The sequence below is a fragment of the Pseudophryne corroboree genome, chromosome 3 (assembly GCF_028390025.1).
Source record: "Pseudophryne corroboree isolate aPseCor3 chromosome 3, aPseCor3.hap2, whole genome shotgun sequence".
Lineage (NCBI taxonomy): Eukaryota > Metazoa > Chordata > Amphibia > Anura > Myobatrachidae > Pseudophryne > Pseudophryne corroboree.
In genome coordinates, this window is record NC_086446.1 from 124682055 (window position 1) to 124704276 (window position 22222).

Below are 22222 nucleotides of genomic sequence, written 5' to 3' on the forward strand. Positions count from 1 at the left end.
TGCGCCAGGTCAAGAGATCCGCAGGCAATAGCTGTGGACGCGCTGGTAACGCCTTGGGTGTACCAGTCGGTGTATGTGTTTCCTCCTCTGCCTCTCATACCAAAAGTATTGAGAATTATACGGCAAAGAGGCGTAAGAACGATACTAGTGGTTCCGGATTGGCCAAGAAGGACTTGGTACCCGGAACTTCAAGAGATGATCACGGAAGATCCGTGGCCTCTACCTCTAAGGAGGGACTTGCTTCAGCAGGGTCCCTGTCTGTTTCAAGACTTACCGCGGCTGCGTTTGACGGCATGGCGGTTGAACGCCGGATCCTAATGGAAAAAGGCATGCCGGAAGAAGTCATTCCTACTTTGATTAAAGCAAGGAAAGAAGTAACCGTGCAACATTATCACCGAATTTGGCGAAAATATGTTGCGTGGTGCGAAGATCGGAGTGCTCCGACGGAGGAATTTCAACTGGGTCGATTCCTACATTTCCTGCAATCAGGATTGTCTATGGGTCTCAAATTGGGATCTATTAAGGTTCAAATTTCGGCCCTGTCGATTTTCTTTCAAAAAGAATTGGCTTCAGTCCCTGAAGTCCAGACCTTTGTTAAGGGAGTGCTGCATATACAGCCTCCTGTGGTGCCTCCAGTGGCACCGTGGGATCTCAATGTAGTTTTGGATTTTCTAAAATCTCATTGGTTTGAACCACTAAATAAGGTGGATTTGAAATATCTCACTTGGAAAGTGACCATGCTTCTAGCCCTGGCTTCTGCCAGGAGAGTGTCAGAATTGGCAGCTTTATCTTACAAAAGCCCATATCTGATTTTCCATTCGGACAGGGCAGAACTGCGGACTCGTCCGCATTTTCTCCCTAAGGTGGTGTCAGCATTTCATCTGAACCAGCCTATTGTAGTGCCTGCGGCTACAAGTGACTTGGAGGACTCCAAGTTACTGGACGTTGTCAGAGCATTAAAAATATATATTGCAAGAACAGCTGGAGTCAGAAAATCTGACTCGTTGTTTATATTGTATGCACCCAACAAGATGGGTGCTCCTGCGTCTAAGCAGACGATTGCTCGTTGGATCTGTAGCACAATCCAACTGGCACATTCTGTGGCAGGCCTGCCACAGCCTAAATCTGTAAAGGCCCACTCCACAAGGAAGGTGGGCTCATCTTGGGCGGCTGCCCGAGGGGTCTCGGCATTACAACTTTACCGAGCAGCTACGTGGTCAGGGGAGAACACGTTTGTAAAATTTTACAAATTTGATACTCTGGCTAAGGAGGACCTGGAGTTCTCTCATTCGGTGCTGCAGAGTCATCCGCACTCTCCCGCCCGTTTGGGAGCTTTGGTATAATCCCCATGGTCCTTTCAGGAACCCCAGCATCCACTAGGACGATAGAGAAAATAAGATTTTACTTACCGATAAATCTATTTCTCGGAGTCCGTAGTGGATGCTGGGCGCCCATCCGAAGTGCGGATTATCTGCATAAATTGTACATAGTTATTGTTAACTTATTCGGGTTATTGTTGTAGGAAGCCATCTTTCAGAGGCTCCGCTGTTATCATACTGTTAACTGGGTTTAGATCACAAGTTGTACGGTGTGATTGGTGTGGCTGGTATGAGTCTTACCCGGGATTCAAAATCCTCCCTTATTGTGTACGCTCGTCCGGGCACAGTACCTAACTGGAGTCTGGAGGAGGGTCATAGGGGGAGGAGCCAGTGCACACCACCTGATCGGAAAAAGCTTTACTTTTTGTGCCCTGTCTCCTGCGGAGCCGCTATTCCCCATGGTCCTTTCAGGAACCCCAGCATCCACTACGGACTCCGAGAAATAGATTTATCGGTAAGTAAAATCTTATTATACAGCAGCTATATTAGGGAAAAACATTTATATAAGGTTATCCCTGTATATATATAGCGCTCTGGTGTGTGCTGGCAAACTCTCCCTCTGTCTCCCCAAAGGGCTAGTGGGGTCCTGTCCTCTATCAGAGCATTCCCTGTGTGTGTGCTGTGTGTCGGTACGTTGTGTCGACATGTATGAGGAGGAAAATGGTGTGGAGGCGGAGCAATTGCCTCTGTTAGTGATGTCACCCCCTAGGGAGTCGACACCTGACTGGATGGTCTTATGGAAAGAATTACGTGATAGTGTCAGCACTTTACAAAAGACTGTTGACGACATGAGACAGCCGGCAAATCAGTTAATACCTGTACAGGCGTCTCAAACACCGTCAGGGGCTCTAAAGCGCCCGTTACCTCAGGTGGTCGACACAGACACGGACACTGACTCCAGTGTCGACGGTGAGGAAACAAACGTATTTTCCAGTAGGGCCACACGTTACATGATCACGGCAATGAAGGAGGTTTTGAACATTTCTGATACTACAAGTACCACAAAAAAGGGTATTATGTGGGGTGTGAAAAAACTACCCGTAGTTTTTCCCGAATCAGATGAATTAAATGAGGTGTGTGATGAAGCGTGGGTTTCCCCCGATAAAAAACTGCTAATTTCTAAAAAGTTATTGGCATTATACCCTTTCCCGCCAGAGGTTAGGGGGCGTTGGGAAACACCCCCTAGCGTAGATAAGGCGCTCACACGCTTATCAAAACAAGTGGCGTTACCGTCCCCTGATACGGCCGACCTCAAGGAACCAGCTGATAGGAAGCTGGAAAATATCCTTAAAAGTATATACACACATACTGGTATTATACTGCGACCAGCAATCGCCTCAGCCTGGATGTGCAGTGCTGGGGTGGCTTGGTCGGATTCCCTGACTGAAAATATTGATACCCTGGACAGGGACAATATATTATTGACTATAGAGCATTTAAAGGATGCATTTCTATATATGCGAGATGCACAGAGGGATATTTCCACTCTGGCATCAAGAGTAAGTGCGATGTCCATTTCTGCCAGAAGAGGATTATGGACGCGACAGTGGTCAGGGGATGCGGATTCCAAACGGCATATGGAAGTATTGCCGTATAAAGGGGAGGAGTTATTTGGGGTCGGTCTATCGGACCTGGTGGCCACGGCAACGGCTGGAAAATCCACCTTTTTACCCCAAGTCACCTCGCAGAAGAAAAAGATACCGTCTTTTCGGGCTCAGTCCTTTCGTCCCCATAAGGGCAAGCGGGCAAAAGGCCACTCATATCTGCCCCGGGGCAGAGGAAGGGGAAAAAGACTGCAGCAGACAGCCTCTTCCCACGAACAGAAGCCCTCCCCCGCTTCTGCCAAGTCCTCAGCATGACGCTGGGGCCTTACAAGCGGACTCAGGCACGGTGGGGGCCCGTCTCAAGAATTTCAGCGCGCAGTGGGCTCACTCGCAAGTGGACCCCTGGATCCTGCAGGTAGTATCTCAGGGGTACAAATTGGAATTCGAGACGTCTTCCCCCTCGCCGGTTCCTGAAGTCTGCTTTACCAACGTCTCCCCCCGACAGGGAGGCGGTATTGGAAGCCATTCACAAGCTGTATTCCCAGCAGGTGATAATCAAGGTACCCCTCCTACAACAGGGAAAGGGGTATTATTCCACGCTGTTTGTGGTACCGAAGCCGGACGGCTCGGTGAGACCCATTTTAAATCTGAAATCCTTGAACACTTACATAAAAAGGTTCAAGTTCAAGATGGAGTCACTCAGAGCAGTGATAGCGAACCTGGAAGAAGGGGACTATATGGTGTCTCTGGACATCAAGGATGCTTACCTCCATGTCCCAATTTGCCCTTCTCACCAAGGGTACCTCAGGTTTGTGGTACAGAACTGTCACTATCAGTTTCAGACGCTGCCGTTTGGATTGTCCACGGCACCCCGGGTCTTTACCAAGGTAATGGCCGAAATGATGATTCTTCTTCGAAGAAAAGGCGTCTTAATTATCCCTTACTTGGACGATCTCCTGATAAGGGCAAGGTCCAGAGAACAGTTAGAGGTCGGAGTAGCACTATCTCAAGTAGTACTACGACAGCACGGATGGATTCTAAATGTTCCAAAATCGCAGCTGATTCCGACGACACGTCTGCTGTTCCTAGGGATGATTCTGGACACAGTACAGAAAAAGGTGTTTCTCCCGGAGGAGAAGGCCAAGGAGTTATCCGACCTAGTCAGGAACCTCCTAAGACCAGGCCAAGTGTCAGTACATCAATGCACAAGGGTCCTGGGAAAGATGGTGGCTTCTTACGAAGCGATTCCATTCGGCAGATTCCACGCAAGAACTTTTCAGTGGGATCTGCTGGACAAATGGTCCGGATCGCATCTTCAAATGCATCAGCGGATAACCCTGTCTCCAAGGACAAGGGTGTCTCTCCTGTGGTGGTTACAGAGTGCTCATCTCCTAGAGGGCCGCAGATTCGGCATTCAGGATTGGGTCCTGGTGACCACGGATGCCAGCCTGAGAGGCTGGGGAGCAGTCACACAGGGAAGAAATTTCCAGGGCTTGTGGTCAAGCATGGAAACGTCACTTCACATAAATATCCTGGAACTAAGGGCCATTTACAATGCCCTAAGTCAGGCAAGACCTCTGCTTCAGGGTCAGCCGGTGTTGATCCAGTCGGACAACATCACGGCAGTCGCCCACGTAAACAGACAGGGCGGCACAAGAAGCAGGAGGGCAATGATGGAAGTGGCAAGGATTCTTCGCTGGGCGGAGAATCATGTGATAGCACTGTCAGCAGTGTTTATTCCGGGAGTGGACAACTGGGAAGCAGACTTCCTCAGCAGACACGATCTTCACCCGGGGGAGTGGGGACTTCACCCAGAAGTCTTCCACATGATTGTGAACCGTTGGGAAAAACCAAAGGTGGACATGATGGCGTCCCGCCTCAACAAAAAACTGGACAGATATTGCGCCAGGTCAAGGGACCCTCAGGCAATAGCTGTGGACGCTCTGGTAACACCGTGGGTGTACCAGTCAGTGTATGTGTTCCCTCCTCTTCCTCTCATACCAAAAGTACTGAGAATCATAAGAAGGAGAGGAGTAAAGACTATACTCGTGGCTCCGGATTGGCCAAGAAGGACTTGGTACCCGGAAATTCAAGAGATGCTCACGGAAGACCCGTGGCCTCTACCTCTAAGAAAGGACCTGCTCCAGCAGGGACCATGTCTGTTCCAAGACTTACCGCGGCTGCGTTTGACGGCATGGCGGTTGAACGCCGGATCCTGAAGGAAAAAGGCATTCCGGATGAAGTCATCCCTACCCTGATCAAAGCCAGGAAGGATGTAACCGTACAACATTATCACCGTATTTGGCGTAAATATGTTGCGTGGTGCGAGGCCAGGAAGGCCCCTACAGAGGAATTTCAACTGGGTCGTTTCCTGCATTTCCTGCAAACAGGACTGTCTATGGGCCTCAAATTAGGGTCCATTAAGGTTCAAATTTCGGCCCTGTCAATATTCTTCCAAAAAGAACTGGCTTCTGTTCCTGAAGTTCAGACGTTTGTCAAGGGAGTACTGCATATACAGCCTCCTTTTGTGCCTCCAGTGGCACCTTGGGATCTCAATGTAGTTTTGGGATTCCTAAAATCACATTGGTTTGAACCACTCACCACTGTGGACTTAAAATATCTCACATGGAAAGTGGTAATGCTGTTAGCCCTGGCTTCAGCCAGGCGTGTCTCAGAATTGGCGGCTTTATCCTATAAAAGCCCTTACCTAATTTTTCATACGGACAGGGCAGAATTGAGGACTCGTCCTCAATTTCTCCCTAAGGTGGTTTCAGCTTTTCACTTAAACCAGCCTATTGTGGTGCCTGCGGCTACTAGGGACTTGGAGGATTCCAAGTTGCTGGACGTAGTCAGGGCCCTGAAAATATATGTTTCCAGGACGGTTGGAGTCAGAAAATCTGATTCGCTGTTTATCCTGTATGCACCCAACAAGCTGGGTGCTCCTGCTTCTAAGCAGACGATTGCTCGTTGGATTTGTAGTACAATTCAGCTTGCACATTCTGTGGCAGGCCTGCCACAGCCAAAATCTGTAAAAGCCCATTCCACACGGAAAGTGGGCTCATCTTGGGCGGCTGCCCGAGGGGTCTCGGCTTTACAACTTTGCCGAGCAGCTACTTGGTCAGGGGCAAACACGTTTGCTAAATTCTACAAATTTGATACCCTGGCTGAGGAGGACCTGGAGTTCTCTCATTTGGTGCTGCAGAGTCATCCGGACTCTCCCGCCCGTTTGGGAGCTTTGGTATAATCCCCATGGTCCTTTCGGAGTCCCCAGCATCCACTAGGACGTTAGAGAAAATAAGAATTTACTTACCGATAATTCTATTTCTCATAGTCCGTAGTGGATGCTGGGCGCCCATCCCAAGTGCGGATTGTCTGCAATACTTGTACATAGTTATTGTTACAAAAATCGGGTTATTATTGTTGTGAGCCATCTTTTCAGAGGCTCCTCTGTTATCATGCTGTTAACTGGGTTCAGATCACAAGTTGTACGGTGTGATTGGTGTGGCTGGTATGAGTCTTACCCGGGATTCAAAATCCTTCCTTATTGTGTACGCTCGTCCGGGCACAGTATCCTAACTGAGGCTTGGAGGAGGGTCATAGGGGGAGGAGCCAGTGCACACCAGGTAGTCCTAAAGCTTTTTACTTTTGTGCCCAGTCTCCTGCGGAGCCGCTATTCCCCATGGTCCTTTCGGAGTCCCCAGCATCCACTACGGACTATGAGAAATAGAATTATCGGTAAGTAAATTCTTATTTTTACACCGCCAGTATATAATACAGGTTATTGCACATGAAGGTGCATAACCCATGTTGCTGTTTGGTGTAAAAGGGCCAAGTTGGAATAATCCATGTCGAGTGACCCAGTATTCTAACACGGGTAGTTTGCACGGTTAAACACTGGTTCATCCCGGGAAACCTGTGCTGTGTATACGGGAGTCGGGTCGCATTGACCTGGCTTCCCGTTTACACTGAATGTACTGGCGGCGCTTGGAGATCATGTGATCTCCAAGCGCCACCCCCCCCTGCTGCGTCATCGGCGACGTCACCGACCCGGCAATGTGCTGGGTTGGTGACTGAAGTGGGAAAAGGGGCCTGATGTGGGTCGCAGCCGGGTAGCACTCGTGTCAGGCTCCCGGATGCGACACACAGTTTTTAGTGTAAAAAAGGTATAAATCATGTGGATAAGCGCCTTGGGAAGGATTGGAATTTACCCTAATGGGAGTGTACCACTACTCCAGAAACTCGTATAGAAGGTACACTTGTGTTGAAGACAACTATTTCCTTTACATACAAAATGCCTGGTTTTGTATCTAATATTATCGCCTCTTAAAACCAGCAGCCAAAACCTGGGTTGCCCAGTGCTCATCTGGACTGTTCGGGAGGTATTGTTGTCATTAATCCTTTATAGGCTTATAAAAAACAGAGGGCCACTTACCCGCAATAATGGATCATGCTTCACAACCTTTGGAATTGTAACATTTTCCACGTTCTGTGGTCGTGATTCCATCGGTTCCTGAAACAGGTTACAAATTAAGTAGCGATAATACCTAATATAGGTCCATTTTGTATCTGAAGCTTAAATTAATAAAAGTAACTGTAGATTTTTTTTTTTTTTAAGTACAGAGCAAATAGATCACAATCCACAGAAGAAGAGTCTACACAGGATCTTTGCCCTTCTCCAATAAGAATAGTCATTTTATTTTACATACCAGTGTGGCGCGACTCACAAGAACAGCTCAGTATAAGATCACACACTCCAAACATTACAAAATTAAATAGGGGCGCATTTATCAAAATTAATTTGTGGGATACCTGTTTTTCTAGTAGTCTCTAGATGTTTGGGGGGCTCTGGGTGAAATTATAGCAGATATTGGAGATACCTGCTGTGGTCCCCCATTTTCGCAACCCCATAGATTTTTCTACTACTTGTGAGATTCACCAAGCCTTTCGGAGCCTGGTCCCGATAACTAACACCATCTTCAGATGGTGTTGGCACATACTAGCCTGTGGGCTATTCGAATGCAAGTGGCGCCATCTTCACAAGGTCTATGCGATGACTTCCTGAAGGGACAGTGCGCTTGCTCATGGATCCTGACTAGCGATGTCTTCCCCATGAAGGGGGTGAATGTACACCGGTGCTGGGAGAGAGCAGCCGCAGCAAAGGGGGGGGGGGGGGGGAGCTTGAACACTACTTTATTCCCGGGTTGTATTGGCGTGTCAGGTGACCTGGGATTTCGGCTATGCCCCTTTCACACCGCACGCTGACCTGGGTCGATACCGGGTTATTTGTGCGGTGTGAAAGGGGTATTAATTTAACTGCAACTAACTTCGGTATAACATATTAGAATAAGGGTTTGGCACCCTCTATTGGTAATACTACAATTGTTCATTTATTGTATTTCACATTTAGCTAGGGTTCTAGTGCCCTTTTATTGAGTCAAGATATAGCGCTCTCTATTGGGATTACTTCATTTTATTTTTTTGTTGTAAACTTGTTTAAAGAATTTATTGCCATCTTGAATGGCTCATTGTAGAGCAAGGTTAGAACAATCAGGACGGTTCATCCATCCTTCCATGGATTTCCAATTTAAAGAGTGTTTACAATGGTCAGGTGACTTCTCATGGCAAGTCAAGTATTTCCATATTAATTATCCTTTCTTTTAGCTGGCAAGATGCAAAATAAAGGTTTGCTGATCTTAGAAAAAATAACCACTCCTGATCAATCCGAGGATATGAGGTGTGGCTATGAAATAATGGGATCCGGTCTTTAGGTTGACAGCACTTAGGTTGACACTTATTAGGTCGACATGCATTAGGTTGACATGGTCACTAGGTCAACATGGCAAAGGTTGACGCATGAAAAGGTCGACATGGGTTTTTTAAAAAATGTTTTCTTTTTTTTACTTTTTCATACTTTACTATCCATGTGGGCTACGATTGGGAATAGCAAGCTTGCCCGAAGCATGGCGAGTGAAGCGATACGGTGCACTAATTGGTGTTTCCCGGTCACTTTATGAAGAAAATGACACCAAAAAAATATAAAAAACTCATGTCGACCTTTTTCCATGTTGACCTATTCCATGTCAACCTAAAGACCATGTCGACCTATTTCAGGTGTCGACCTAGTCGCTGTCGACCAATAGTGGTCGAACTATTGACTGTCGACCCTATGATCCACACCCGAACTAATGAGACTGTACTTGTAAAAAAATAAACCATACAGCATGATGGTTACTATCCCAAAGCGGTTTTGCAAGTTTTCACCCCAGTTGCATAGATAGTTTGCTGTAACACAGTGTCGGAATAAGTTGTGTTTTTTTGAAAATAATGCCCACTGAATCATTCTGCATGCTAACCGAGGCTTTTGGGGTATATTATATGTCATGTGTGTTTGAGTGACACAAAACATTTAGTGATGATTGTGAGGATGTAGAAAATTATGAACTACAAAAATGTTCTAGAAACTTTGTGGGAAAGAATCAGAAAAAGTGTCCAGAGTTGTGGAAAATGGTTTCATCTTCCATCAGAACACACAGCTCTCTCTGCGAAGACGTTTTTGGCCAATAAATAGATTGCAGTGCTAGAGCACTCTCCATACTCACCAGACCTAACACCATGTGACTTCTTTCTTTTCCCTAAAGTCAAAACTGTACTCTGGGATCCTGTTTTGCATCAGTTACAGAGGTATAGCAGAAAACGACGGTGCTGGTGAAACAGCTGACAGATATTGAGCTACACCATGGCTTGACCAATGGAAAATAATGCAGCGGTGTGCGGATGCAGAAGGGGAGTACGTAGAAGGGGGACAGAGTTAAAATGTGCATAATATAATGACACGGAAAATACAGCATCAGTCTCTTTAATAGCCACACCTCATACATTTACCATTAGGACGTTTCATTGTGAATCATTCTACAGCAACTTGTCTATCTTGAGTGGTGAAAATCAGCGTCATTGTCTTGGCAAGGGTTCATGTTTTATCAACTAACATTGTGTGTGTGTGTGTGGGTGGGGGGTAATTCAAGTTCAGGCCTATTAATATTTTGGATCTCCTGAACAATTTGGCAGAATTGGATTCACTGTCACCAGTTTCAGATATTATTGATGAAGCACCGCTAACAGGTGTATGTTCCAGCAATCAGAAAGAGTCGCCATTAATTGAACTGTCTGCTTCTACTTGTGTAACATCTATCCCTGAACTAGCAGTAGCTTCACACTGTTCCTGTGAAACATGTAAGAAAATAGATTGAAGGTTTTGCACTTTGATCTTTTCTTTTAGAAAGCATTTCATCTCAGTCGTGTTAAAGTCATTTTTATGATCGTATAAAAAGACAATGCTCTCGGTCACAAATATAGCAGAGCATGGGTCACAGAAACATAATGAAGTCACTGCATTGTTTCAACTTTATTGTACTCTTCAAGGGTGATAAAGTGAAGAAGTTGCCCAAAGAAACCTGATTGGTTGGTACTTTATCTCCATCCACTTTATCTCTCTCCAAGGCTTAGTACATAGACCCCCAAGACTGGAAGCTCTGATGAATCAGGGAACGATATGACAAATATTCTCTGTACAGTGCTTCGAAATTGTGACATTATATAAACAACATTTTATCTGCCAAATCTTAGGTTTACACTTTGTCATTTATAATAGTTTTCCAAATTGTTTCTTTGTCTCAGTTATTCGCACATGGTGCAGTATCCTTTTTCTACCACACACTGGCCATCAATCTATTGTGCTGTTCTGTTATGTCACCCTAAATGACCAATGGTCTTCTGGCGTCCTCCTTATCCAATTTGGGTAAAGGACTACAGCAAAATGGCTATCCACAGAGACAGACTGGGGACTCAGCAGTAGAGGTTGAATGATGGGAGTCACGAGACCGATTACAATTTATAGTTTAGTCCACACTGTCCACTTGTATGGTCCTCACCTTCCCCAATGACTCCTGGCAACTAGTCATGGCAAACACCTTGCTGCAGGCCTCTGGGAAAGCCAGTACTTGATGGCAGTTTGATCACTGAGTATGTTTTTAGGTATGGCTGCTCCTATGTCTCCAACAAGGTGTTCACACGCCACTACAGTACCTGCAAGAAGGCACTGACCAGCAATATCCACCCATGCACAACTAATCTCCAATCACTGCAAGTGGAAAGTGTAATGTTCAAAATTGCCCAACTTGCAGCACCCTACAGCATGAAGGCTCTTTCTGGTTCCTGGTGCAGACTGGGACTTCTGTTTTTTGTCGCCCCTTTCAATGATCTATGTATCTGCATCTGGTTGTGCCCAGGCAACCTGGTCTGTAAGCAGGCGCCATCCTCCAGCTCACACAAAGTCTCCTAACGGCTACCTGCAGGTGAAGCTCTTGCACGCATTTAGGATGACTGGGCAGGTGATGGTGGAATTCGATACGGGGGGAACCCAATTAGTAATTTACTGCAATTGAACGTATTGCAGTGTAAGAATCTGCTTACAAAGGAATGCCTCTTCACACCGGTTGCCTTAGTTAGGCTGACCATATTATCGCTTTAACCTGGGACACTCATGAATTACACAGGTTCTGTGGCTGCTTACAACCAGGTGAAATGCATGCTTGTATTCAGCCAGCCACAGAACCTGTGTAATTCGTGAGGGGTTAATTCTGAGTTGATTGCACAGTAGCAGTATTTTGCAGCCGTGCGATCAGATAGTCGCCGTCTATGGGGGAGTGTATTTTAGCTTAGCAAGTGTGCGATTGCTTGTGCAGAGGAGCTGTGCAAAAAGTTTTTGTGCAGTTTCTGAGTAACTCTGAACTTACTCAGCCACTGCGATCACTTCAGTCTGTCAGGTCCCAGAATTGACGTCCAACACCTGCCCTGTAAACGCCTGGACACGCCTGCGTTTTCCACAGCACTCCCAGAAAACTGTCAGTTGCCACCCAGAAATGCCTTCTTGCTGTCAATCACCTCGCGATCGCGTTCTTCGTAAGGTCCCATGCTGCCCGGCGTTTCCCATCGCCGGGCAGCGATGCGCCTGCACATTGCGGTCGTGACGCATGCGCAGTTCAGACCCGATCGCACCGCTGTGAAAGACTGCAGCGTGCGATCGGGACGGAATGACCCGCTTAGTCAGATGCTTTCTTTACTCTTCAAAAATGTTATAACTGCACATTTGTTGACATGAGATGGCTTCCTGACACTAGCTATGCCCCACCACACCTAGCTATAGTCCGGCTGCTGGTCAGCGTTGTTAAGTTCTGCTCACTGGATCCCACAATCCTTTTATCCTTCACACACTCCAGAGCAATCACACCCAGGTAGTGCAGCTGTGTGTAAAACAGCAGGATTTTTAGGGAGTGAGTCCTGTTCTGGACATTAGAATGTGGCAATCGTACAAAAACTAAAGCAAAATATGGCTTTCCACAGGTTTGTGTGAAAAGTGTAGGTGAAAATTGAGGAAATCTGTCTGTATCCCCAAAAATCCCAAACTAATAGGAAAACAGTATAGAAATCTTAATGGTCATAATAAGAAAAGATTTGGGGGTATTTAAATTGTGTCAAATAGATATACAGAAGGATGTAATGCCATCCGAGTTTGCCGGAGGTTTGGGATTCTGACCGTACTTGGACTTTTTTTTAAAAGCGGAAGCCATTTACAAGACAAGTCTGAGTTTGGCCGGAATCCCGCACCTTCGGCAAACTCGGACGGCATTACATCCCTCTCTTTATATGCAGTTTTCTTTTAAATTATAGACAGCTATTTTTTTTTACTGCAAAATAAATGTGGGGTACGTAAAAATGGTTATAAGTATATATTTTGGCAATTTTAAGTTACTTAAAAAACAAAACAAAAAAACCCACGATTACTACCACCGGCAAGCCTAAAAACACTTGTCACTTATAAAGCACTCCAATATACCTGTCCCATGCCTTGTATCCCCAATTTCCATAATTTTGCATTTTTTCAACCAAAAAATGATAAGTCTTTATTGGCCATTTAAACATAATTAAAAACGTCTACATGCCTAATTAGTCATTAAGCGGGGTGTCCCAGGGGTTCTGAACAAAGGACCTTATTCAGTAAGGATTGCAAAATTTGCGCACGCGCAAGTAAAAATAACGACATTCTGTACACATTGCAATGCAGCCGCTGTGTGGTTGACAGGAAGCCAGCGTTTCTGGGCGGAAACCTGTCCGTTTTCTGGGTGTGTCTGAAAAAAATGCAGGCGTGCCCAAGCGTTTTTAAGGAGGGACTCTGAAATCAGCGATGACCACGTCCAGCCTCTTGTGTCGCAAGAATAGAGGATGACCTTGCCTGGCGCAGATAGGAAAAATCTTCAATGTTCCAGGAATTGCGTATGGGAAACTTCTCCACAGGCTCACTTCTCCACTCTTTTCACTGAATAGCACTCTAAGGCTACTCCATCATGGGGTAGCTGCCTACAAGCAAATCTTTGAGTATTTGCCAGCTTGGATCCACACCAGTTCCAGACGGGCTTAGTCAGTCACCACATTTACCAGCTGTAAATAGACTTTGCTGTCTCATCACACTTTCCAGCTGAGCTACAGTATCATGCTCTGTGTATAAGCCCTACATGTTATCACTAGCTGACGACTACATCTCATGAAGTACTGTGGATTCCCTTATACCAACCTTAATTGCCCTCAAAATAAATACTGATACTTGTTGAACATTTTGAACCTCATTCAGCATCTATATCGGGACTCACCTGAGTGTTTCCAAGACCAACTGATTAGTTTAAATTCAGGTTATATTCCAACCAATTTCACATTATCAGAAAAGCTATATACTGTACTACAAGGATATACACCGCTCCTTTATTATTCTGACATAGGGCCCGATTCAGACCGGATCGCTGTTGTGTGAATTCGCACAGCAGCCGATTATCGAATAACTGCGCATGCATATGCACCGCAATGCGCACGAGTGTCGCCAAACAGCGACAGAGTGGTGCAAAAAATAAGATTTTAAACCTACCGGTAAATCTTTTTCTCCTAGTCCGTAGAGGATGCTGGGGACTCCGTAAGGACCATGGGGTATAGACGGGCTCCGCAGGAGACATGGGCACTATAAAGAACTTTAGAATGGGTGTGCACTGGCTCCTCCCTCTATGCCCCTCCTCCAGACCTCAGTTAGAGAAACTGCACAGAGGAGACGAACAGTACGAGGAAAGGATTTTTGTTAATCTAAGGGCAACATTCATACCAGCCCACACCATCCACACCGTATAACATGGAATACACGAACCAGTTAACAGTATGAAACAAAACAACATCAGCCCGAGACTGATCAAAACTGTAACATAACTCTTATGTAAGCAAAAACTATATACAGAACTATTGCAGAATTTAGTCCGCACTGGGACGGGCGCCCAGCATCCTCTACGGACTAGGAGAAAAAGATTTACCGGTAGGTTTAAAATCTTATTTTCTCTTATGTCCTAGAGGATGCTGGGGACTCCGTAAGGACCATGAGGATTATACCAAAGCTCTAGGCCGGGCGGAAGAGTGCGGATGAGTCTGCAGCACCGATTGAGCAAACATGAGGTCCTCATCAGCCAGGGTATCAAACATGTAGAATTTGGCAAAAGTGTTTGAAGCCGACCAAGTCGCCGCTCGGCAAAGTTGTAATGCCGAGACGCCTCGGGCAGCTGCCCAAGAAGAGCCCACCTTCCTAGTGGAATGGGTCTTCACCGAATTTGGTAACGGCAATCCAGCCGTAGAATGAGCCTGCTGAATCGTGTTACAGATCCAGCGAGCAATAGTCTGCTTAGAAGCAGGAGCGCCAACCTTGTTGGCTGCATACAGGACAAACACATCCTCTGTTTTCCTCACCCGAGCCGTCCTGGCTACATAAATTTTTAAGGCCCTGACAACATCAAGGGACTTGGAATCCTCCAAGTCCCCCGTAGCCACAGGTACCACAATAGGTTGGTTCATATGAAACGATGAAACCACCTTAGGCAAAAATTGAGGACGAGTCCTCAATTCTGCTCTATCCACATGGAAAATCAGATAGGGGCTTTTGTGCAGATGCCAAGGCCAACAACATGACCACCTTCCAAGTGAGAAATTTTAATTCCACCGTTTGAAGAGATATCCATTTGACTGACCCTGGGAGATCTTGGACTGTGTACCGGACGAAAGGCTAAAGAGGTGTCGTGGTTGCCGTGGATAAAGATTTCAACCTACATGCTCATTTTACACCGATTTCCGGTAATTGTCTAGATTGGACTCCCTGGGTGAACAGACCAGTTGTGGTTTAACACACTGCCATTGTGTTAATTACTACTACTATCACTGCCATTATACACATTGCACTTTGTGTTATATTAGTAAACTGCTGCTATGACCATTTTTGTGGTCTTTTCATCTGCCATTATATACATTTGCACTTTATGCTGTCTTTTTATCTGATGTGATTGTGAATCAATTTGTTTTAGTGTGCTTAACTGGATGCACTTTATTTAACTGTGCTTCACTATATGCACTTTCTATTTCCTTCCTTGGGATATCTGTTCCAAAACTCATGAGAACGAATAATTAAGTACAGTGGGCGTTTGACTACAAAATCTTCCAATTGTGATGCGCTTGGTTGTATGTATTGGTACCATTTTTGTTTTTTGCACGTATTGTCCTTACTGTGAAAAAACCTTTTCGCCTCAATGTGCGGAAACACCTCTCCTCTAACCTAAGCGAGTGACCACATGTTCTCTGTGCTGATCTTATAGAAAACAGGTCCCTCCCAAGCTCTGTGTATTGACCCCTTATATATTTGCAGATGTTGATCATGTCCCCTCTTAGTCTCCTCTTTTCCAATGTAAACATGCCTAGCCTTGCAAGCCTTTCCTCGTATTCCAGCGTCTCCATACCCTTGATTAGTTTGGTTGCCAGTCTCTGAACCTTTTCTAGCTCCAGGATATCCTTTTTGTAATATGGTGCCCAAAATTGCACTCCGTATTCAAGATGAGGCCTCACTAGTGATTTATAGAATGGGAGTATAATACTCTCGTCCCTTGCATCAATTCCCCATTTTATGCATGCTAATATCTTATTAGACTTCTTTGCTGCACTCCTACTTTTGGGTACTGCTGCTTAATTTGTTATCTATGTGAACCCCTAAGTCTTTTTCCAGTACAGAATCCCCTAATATTACCCCATTTAGTATGTAGGTGTTATTTTTGGTCTTGCACCCACAGTGCATTACCTTACACTTGTCGGTGTTGAATCTCATTCTCCATTTTGCTGCCCATGCTTCCAGTTTAGTTAAGTCGTTCTGAAGAGACTCAGCATCCCCCTCAGTATTTATAACCTTACACAATTTGGTATCGTCTTCGAAAATTGATACCATGCTCTCTAGACCTACAGTTAGGTCGTTGATGAAAATGTTGAACAAAAGTGGTCCAAGTACAGACACTTGTGGCACACCACTTAGTACTTTAGTCCAATTTGAAAATGATCCATTGACCACAACGCGCTGCTCCCTATTATCTAACAAATTACTGACCCAAGTGCATATTGTGCTCCCTAGCCCTATTTCTTGTAGTTTGTAGATACGATGCATGTGTGGCACAGTGTCGAAAGCTTTGGCAAAGTCTAAAAAGATTACATCCACCTCCTTACCCTGATCATGGTTCGTACTTACTGTTTCATAAAAGCCAAGTAAGTTGGTTTGACATGATCTGTCCTTCACAAATCCATGTTGGTTCCTTTTAATGACCTTATTTGCTTCAAGGAACTTTTGAATACTGTCCCTTAGAATACCTTCCAATACTTTTCCCACTATAGATGTAAGACTAACTGGTCTATAATTACCTGGTTCAGCTTTGCTCCCCTTTTTAAATATCAGCACTACCTCCGCTATACGCCAGTCTTTGCGAACCATACCTGATTTAACAATTAGCATCGCAGTTCTCAGTACACAATACAGCTGAGATGAAAGGAAGCAAAGGAGTAGTCATCATACTAGTAGGATTACAAGTAAAAGGATGGTGAGTGCGCTGTCAACGGCAGCCAGTATAGGGGGGTCAGCCCCTAATATGTGTTGCCTAAAGATATAGATATATATACTGGCGCCAGCTGTTGATCCAATAAGGGACAATACCAAAACTTTAAATTTGTCAACAATTTATTAGATACACAATAAAACTGTATAATAGATAATTTAAAAGAAGTGAATGACAATTCTCTGTCTTGATTATGTTGTCACAGTTCTCTGTCTAAACTGAGTAGATGACAGAGAAATATTTGTAAATGACCACCTTGTTCTCTCTCATATTAATATGCGCAAAATCTGGTTAGGGCTCATTCCTCATCATAGCCATTGGTTAATTTAAAGTGCAGTGTTTACCCAGTCCTTGCAGGTGTAGTCCCCAAAGGATCCCAATTCCAGCTGTGGATCCAAATGGCAGTAGGGGATATTTCCGGGTTCCAAAGCTGAAACACTTATGAAAGTCCAATGGAGGCACAGGAGTCCAATTGTTACCAGTCGAAACAGAAGGAAGCTGGCAGCCACTAGTTCAGCAAAACGCGTTGAGCCATATACAATTTGACCACTAGCACGATCTCCACTTCAGCTTCGACTGGTAACAATTGGACTTTCATAAGTGTTTCAGCTTTGGAACCCGGAAATATCCCCTACTGCCATGTCTATACCTGCATCTGTGATATCGCATCCTTGATATCCAGGGATACCAGGAATTCCCCCTCTTCCAGACCTGATATCACCACCCTTAGAGACTCCATTTTGAACTTGATCTCCCTCAGAAAGGGGTTTAGTGATTTTAAGTTCAGTATCGTCCTGACCGAACCATCCGGTTTCGGCACCACGAAAAGGTTCGAATAGTAACCCGTGTTTTGTATTTCAGGAGGGACTGAGTAACCCGACTGAGATGCAGGTGAAGAAAAAGGTTTCTTCGTAGCAGAAGCTGCTGAGGGAAGAAAAGGAGACTTACCCGCTGCAGCCGTGGAGATCAACGCATCCAATGCTTCCCCAAAGAGAGCCTGACCCGTGTAGGGTACGGTCTCCACACCTCTCCTGGATTCCATGTTGGCAGACCACTGGGGCAGCCACAGTCCTCGACGAGCTGAGACGGACATGGAAGAAATTCCTGCAGCCATTGAACCCAGGTCTTTCATGGATTCCACCATAGAATCTGCAGAATTCTGAATGTTACGGAGAAACAATTCACTCTTTTCTAACGTATCCAAATCCTCAAGTAACGTGCCTGACCACTTTACTATAGCTTTGGAAATCCATGCACAGGCAATCGTGGGACATAGTTTCGCCCCTGAAGTATATGGATTTGAGCGTAGTATCAATTTTGCAATCAACTGGCTCCTTCAAGGAGGTAGATCCTGGGACAGGTAAAACCACCTTTTTTCGAGAGTCTGGATATAGATGCGTCCACTATGGGTGGGTTTTCCCATTTCTTTCTATCCTCAAGGAAGGGGAAGGGGAAAGCAACCAGAACCTTCCTAGGGATCTGGAATTTTCTCCCATGCTTTTTCAAAAATAGCATTTAGGGGGTCATTCCGAGTTGATCGCTAGCTGCCATTGTTCGCAGCGATCAGGCTAAAAATTGGCATGCATATGCACCGCAATGAGCACGCGCGACATACAGGTACAAAGGCATTTGTTGACGGCCGCAAGAAGATTGACAGGAAGGAGGCGTTTCTGGGTGTCAACTGACCGTTTTCAGGGAGTGTTTGCAAAAACGCAGGGTGTCTGAAAAAACGCAGGCGTAGCTGGGCATTCGCTGGGCGGGTGTATGATGTCAAATCTGGACACGAATAGGCTAAAGTGATCGCAAGCGCTGAGTAGGTTCAGAGCTACTCAGAAACTGCACAAACTAGTTTTTTTTTAGAACTTGGCTGCACAAACGTTAGCATGTCTGCTAAGCTAAAATACACTCCCCAGTGGGCGGCGGCATAGCTTTTGCACGGCTGCTAAAACTAGTAAGCGAGCGATCAACTTGGAATGACCCCCTTAATTCTTTGGACGCAGGAAAGGGTAGCGAGGCTTTCTTATTATCAGTGAAGTAAGCCTCCTCAAACTGTTCAGGTGTTGTATCAGTAATATGCAACACATCTCTAATAGCCTCTATAATCAACTTCAACCCTTTTGCAAGAGATGCGGCCCCCCTGAGCACGTCACCATCACTGTCTGCAGTGTCAGAATCGGTATCCGTGTCGTCTTGCATGATCTGGGCAACAGCACGTTTGTGGGAACCCACAGAGGGGGGCCCTGAGGTAACAGAACCAGACCAAACTGCCATAGCATTCTGTAAAACCTGAGTTGCAGATTCATTCTGAGCAACCCTAGTAGAAATCTGAGAAATCATAGATTTGATAGAGGATAACCATTCAGGCTCCCTTGCTGGTATCTGCGCTATAACAGTCATAGGCATGCGCAGCACATTTTATTAGGGGGTGCACCATCGGAGGGGTGTGTCTAGCACCGCCTTTTGGGCGTGTCTAGCACCATCTATTGACGGACAACGCAATATAAAATATCCACCCTTGGGGGCAATTCTGAGTTGATCGCAGCAGCAAGTTTGTTAGCAATTGGGCAAAACCATGTGCACTGCAGGGGGGGGAGGGGGGCAGATATAACATTTGCAGAGAGAGTTAGATTTGGGTGGGTTATTTTGTTTCCATGCAGGGTAAATACTGGTTGCTTTATTTTTACACTGCAGTTTGAACACACCCCACCCAAATCTAACTCTTTCTGCAAATGTTATATCTGCCTCCCCTGTAGTGCACATGGTTTTTCCCAACTGCTAACAAAGTTCCTGCTGTGATCAACTCAGAATTACCCCCCTTGTACCAATCCTAATAAAGCAGATACATTGTCAGATGTTGTGGTATGCACCAAACACCCCTGATGGCACTCACTGCAATTACACTGCTCCTCCTCATCCCTCTCTTTCCCCTGCAAGCTGCAGCAGCTTACTTACAAGTCAGTCACTCACTGACAGTCGCAGACTAGTTACTGCTGCTGCTGGAGAAACGAGTGACGTGTCAATGTTGCTGCCGACCGCCTGCCAGTATTGAATTTGTCTTCCTAAGAGGAACGCTGGCTGCATGCTGATCCTCATCAGTGGCTGGTGTTGGCATAGCATAGCATAGAAGGAGAGAGGTGGCCGTGTGACGGGTGGGCGTGCGAGCAGAATGACGTAATCACATCACATCACGCTGTTTTTGTACATGGAGGTGGAGGCGGGAGTTTGAAAGCCGGTGGCAGTGACATCCTTGATTAACGCAGGCATCCTGTCAGTAATGCAGTCCTGACAGGGTGCAACACAGAGAGGACAGTAATAAGCCTGCTCGGCTATCGCTGCATCAGACATTTGAGATCGGGCTGTCAGACATTAGGGGGTGCCTATGCGCACCATGATAACAGTGCAATTCTGATTACATGGAATGAGATCATCCTGAGAAGACATATCCTCAGCTGCATATGACACAGAGTCCCTGGACATAGCTAACTGGAGACCCCAAACACTCCACACACACACAGGGTTGGGTAGACAAAGTTTCCCCCCTGAGAATGGCAAGAGACACAGAGTTCAGAGCCAACCCACACACAGCGCTGTTATAGCTAAAGGACACCCCTTACCAGCGCCCACTGTGTACTGTAATAGTTACACAGAACTAATTCACCGCCTCTCCCCCTTCTACAACTAGAGATGTGCACTTGAAATTTTTCGGGTTTTGTGTTTTGGTTTTGGGTTCGGTTCTGCGGCCGTGTTTTGGGTTCGACCGCATTTTGGCAAAACCTCACCGAATTTTTTTTGTCGGATTCGGGTGTGTTTTGGATTCGGGTGTTTTTTTCAAAAAACACTAAAAAACAGCTTAAATCATAGAATTTGGGGGTCATTTTGATCCCAAAGTATTATTAACCTCAAAAACCATAATTTCCACTCATTTTCAGTCTATTCTGAATACCTCACACCTCACAATATTATTTTTAGTCCTAAAATTTGCACCGAGGTCGCTGGATGACTAAGCTAAGCGACCCTAGTGGCCGACACAAACACCTGGCCCATCTAGGAGTGTCACTGCAGTGTCACGCAGGATGGCCCTTCCAAAAAACACTCCCTAAACAGCACATGACGCAAAGAAAAAAAGAGGCGCAATGAGGTAGCTGTGTGAGTAAGATAAGCGACCCTAGTGGCCGACACAAACACCTGGCCCATCTAGGAGTGGCACTGCAGTGTCACGCAGGATGGCCCTTCCAAAAAACACTCCCCAAACAGCACATGACGCAAAGAAAAAAAGAGGCGCAATGAGGTAGCTGTGTGAGTAAGATAAGCGACCCTAGTGGCCGACACAAACACCTGGCCCATCTAGGAGTGGCACTGCAGTGTCACGCAGGATGGCCCTTCCAAAAAACACTCCCCAAACAGCACATGACGCAAAGAAAAAAAGAGGCGCAATGAGGTAGCTGTGTGAGTAAGATAAGCAACCCTAGTGGCCGACACAAACACCGGGCCCATCTAGGAGTGGCACTGCAGTGTCACGCAGGATGGCCCTTCCAAAAAACTCCGATATATCACCGTGTACATCCCCCTCCTCACAGATTATCAATTCGTCCCCACTGGAATCCACCATCTCAGCTCCCTGTGTACTTTGTGGAGGCAATTGCTGCTGGTCAATGTCTCCACGGAGGAATTGATTATAATTAATTTTAATGAACATCATCTTCTCCACATTTTCTGGGAGTAACCTCGTACGCCGATTGCTGACAAGGTGAGCGGCGGCACTAAACACTCTTTCGGAGTACACACTTGTGGGAGGGCAACTTAGGTAGAATAAAGCCAGTTTGTGCAAGGGCCTCCAAATTGCCTCTTTTTCCTGCCAGTATAAGTACGGACTGTGTGACGTGCCTACTTGGATGCGGTCACTCATATAATCCTCCACCATTCTTTCAATGGGGAGAGAATCATATGCAGTGACAGTAGACGACATGTCCGTAATCGTTGTCAGGTCCTTCAGTCCGGACCAGATGTCAGCATCAGCAGTCGCTCCAGACTGCCCTGCATCACCGCCAGCGGGTGGGCTCGGAATTCTGAGCCTTTTCCTCGCACCCCCAGTTGCGGGAGAATGTGAAGGAGGAGATGTTGACAGGTCGCGTTCCGCTTGACTTGACAATTTTCTTACCAGCAGGTCTTTGAACCCCAGCAGACTTGTGTCTGCCGGAAAGAGAGATCCAAGGTAGGTTTTAAATCTAGGATCGAGCACGGTGGCCAAAATGTAGTGCTCTGATTTCAACAGATTGACCACCCGTGAATCCTTGTTAAG

General features: G+C 45.9%; 1 long non-coding RNA gene across 1 annotated transcript in view; it reads right to left on the bottom strand.

Moving 5' to 3' along the window:
* LOC135054953 (uncharacterized) overlaps positions 1 to 22222 on the bottom strand; it is a 36324-nt gene that overhangs the window by 6959 nt on the left and 7143 nt on the right. The window contains exon 2 of the long non-coding RNA XR_010243601.1: positions 7356 to 7433. This is a non-coding gene — a long non-coding RNA (uncharacterized LOC135054953). The remainder of the gene's footprint in view (positions 1 to 7355; positions 7434 to 22222) is intronic.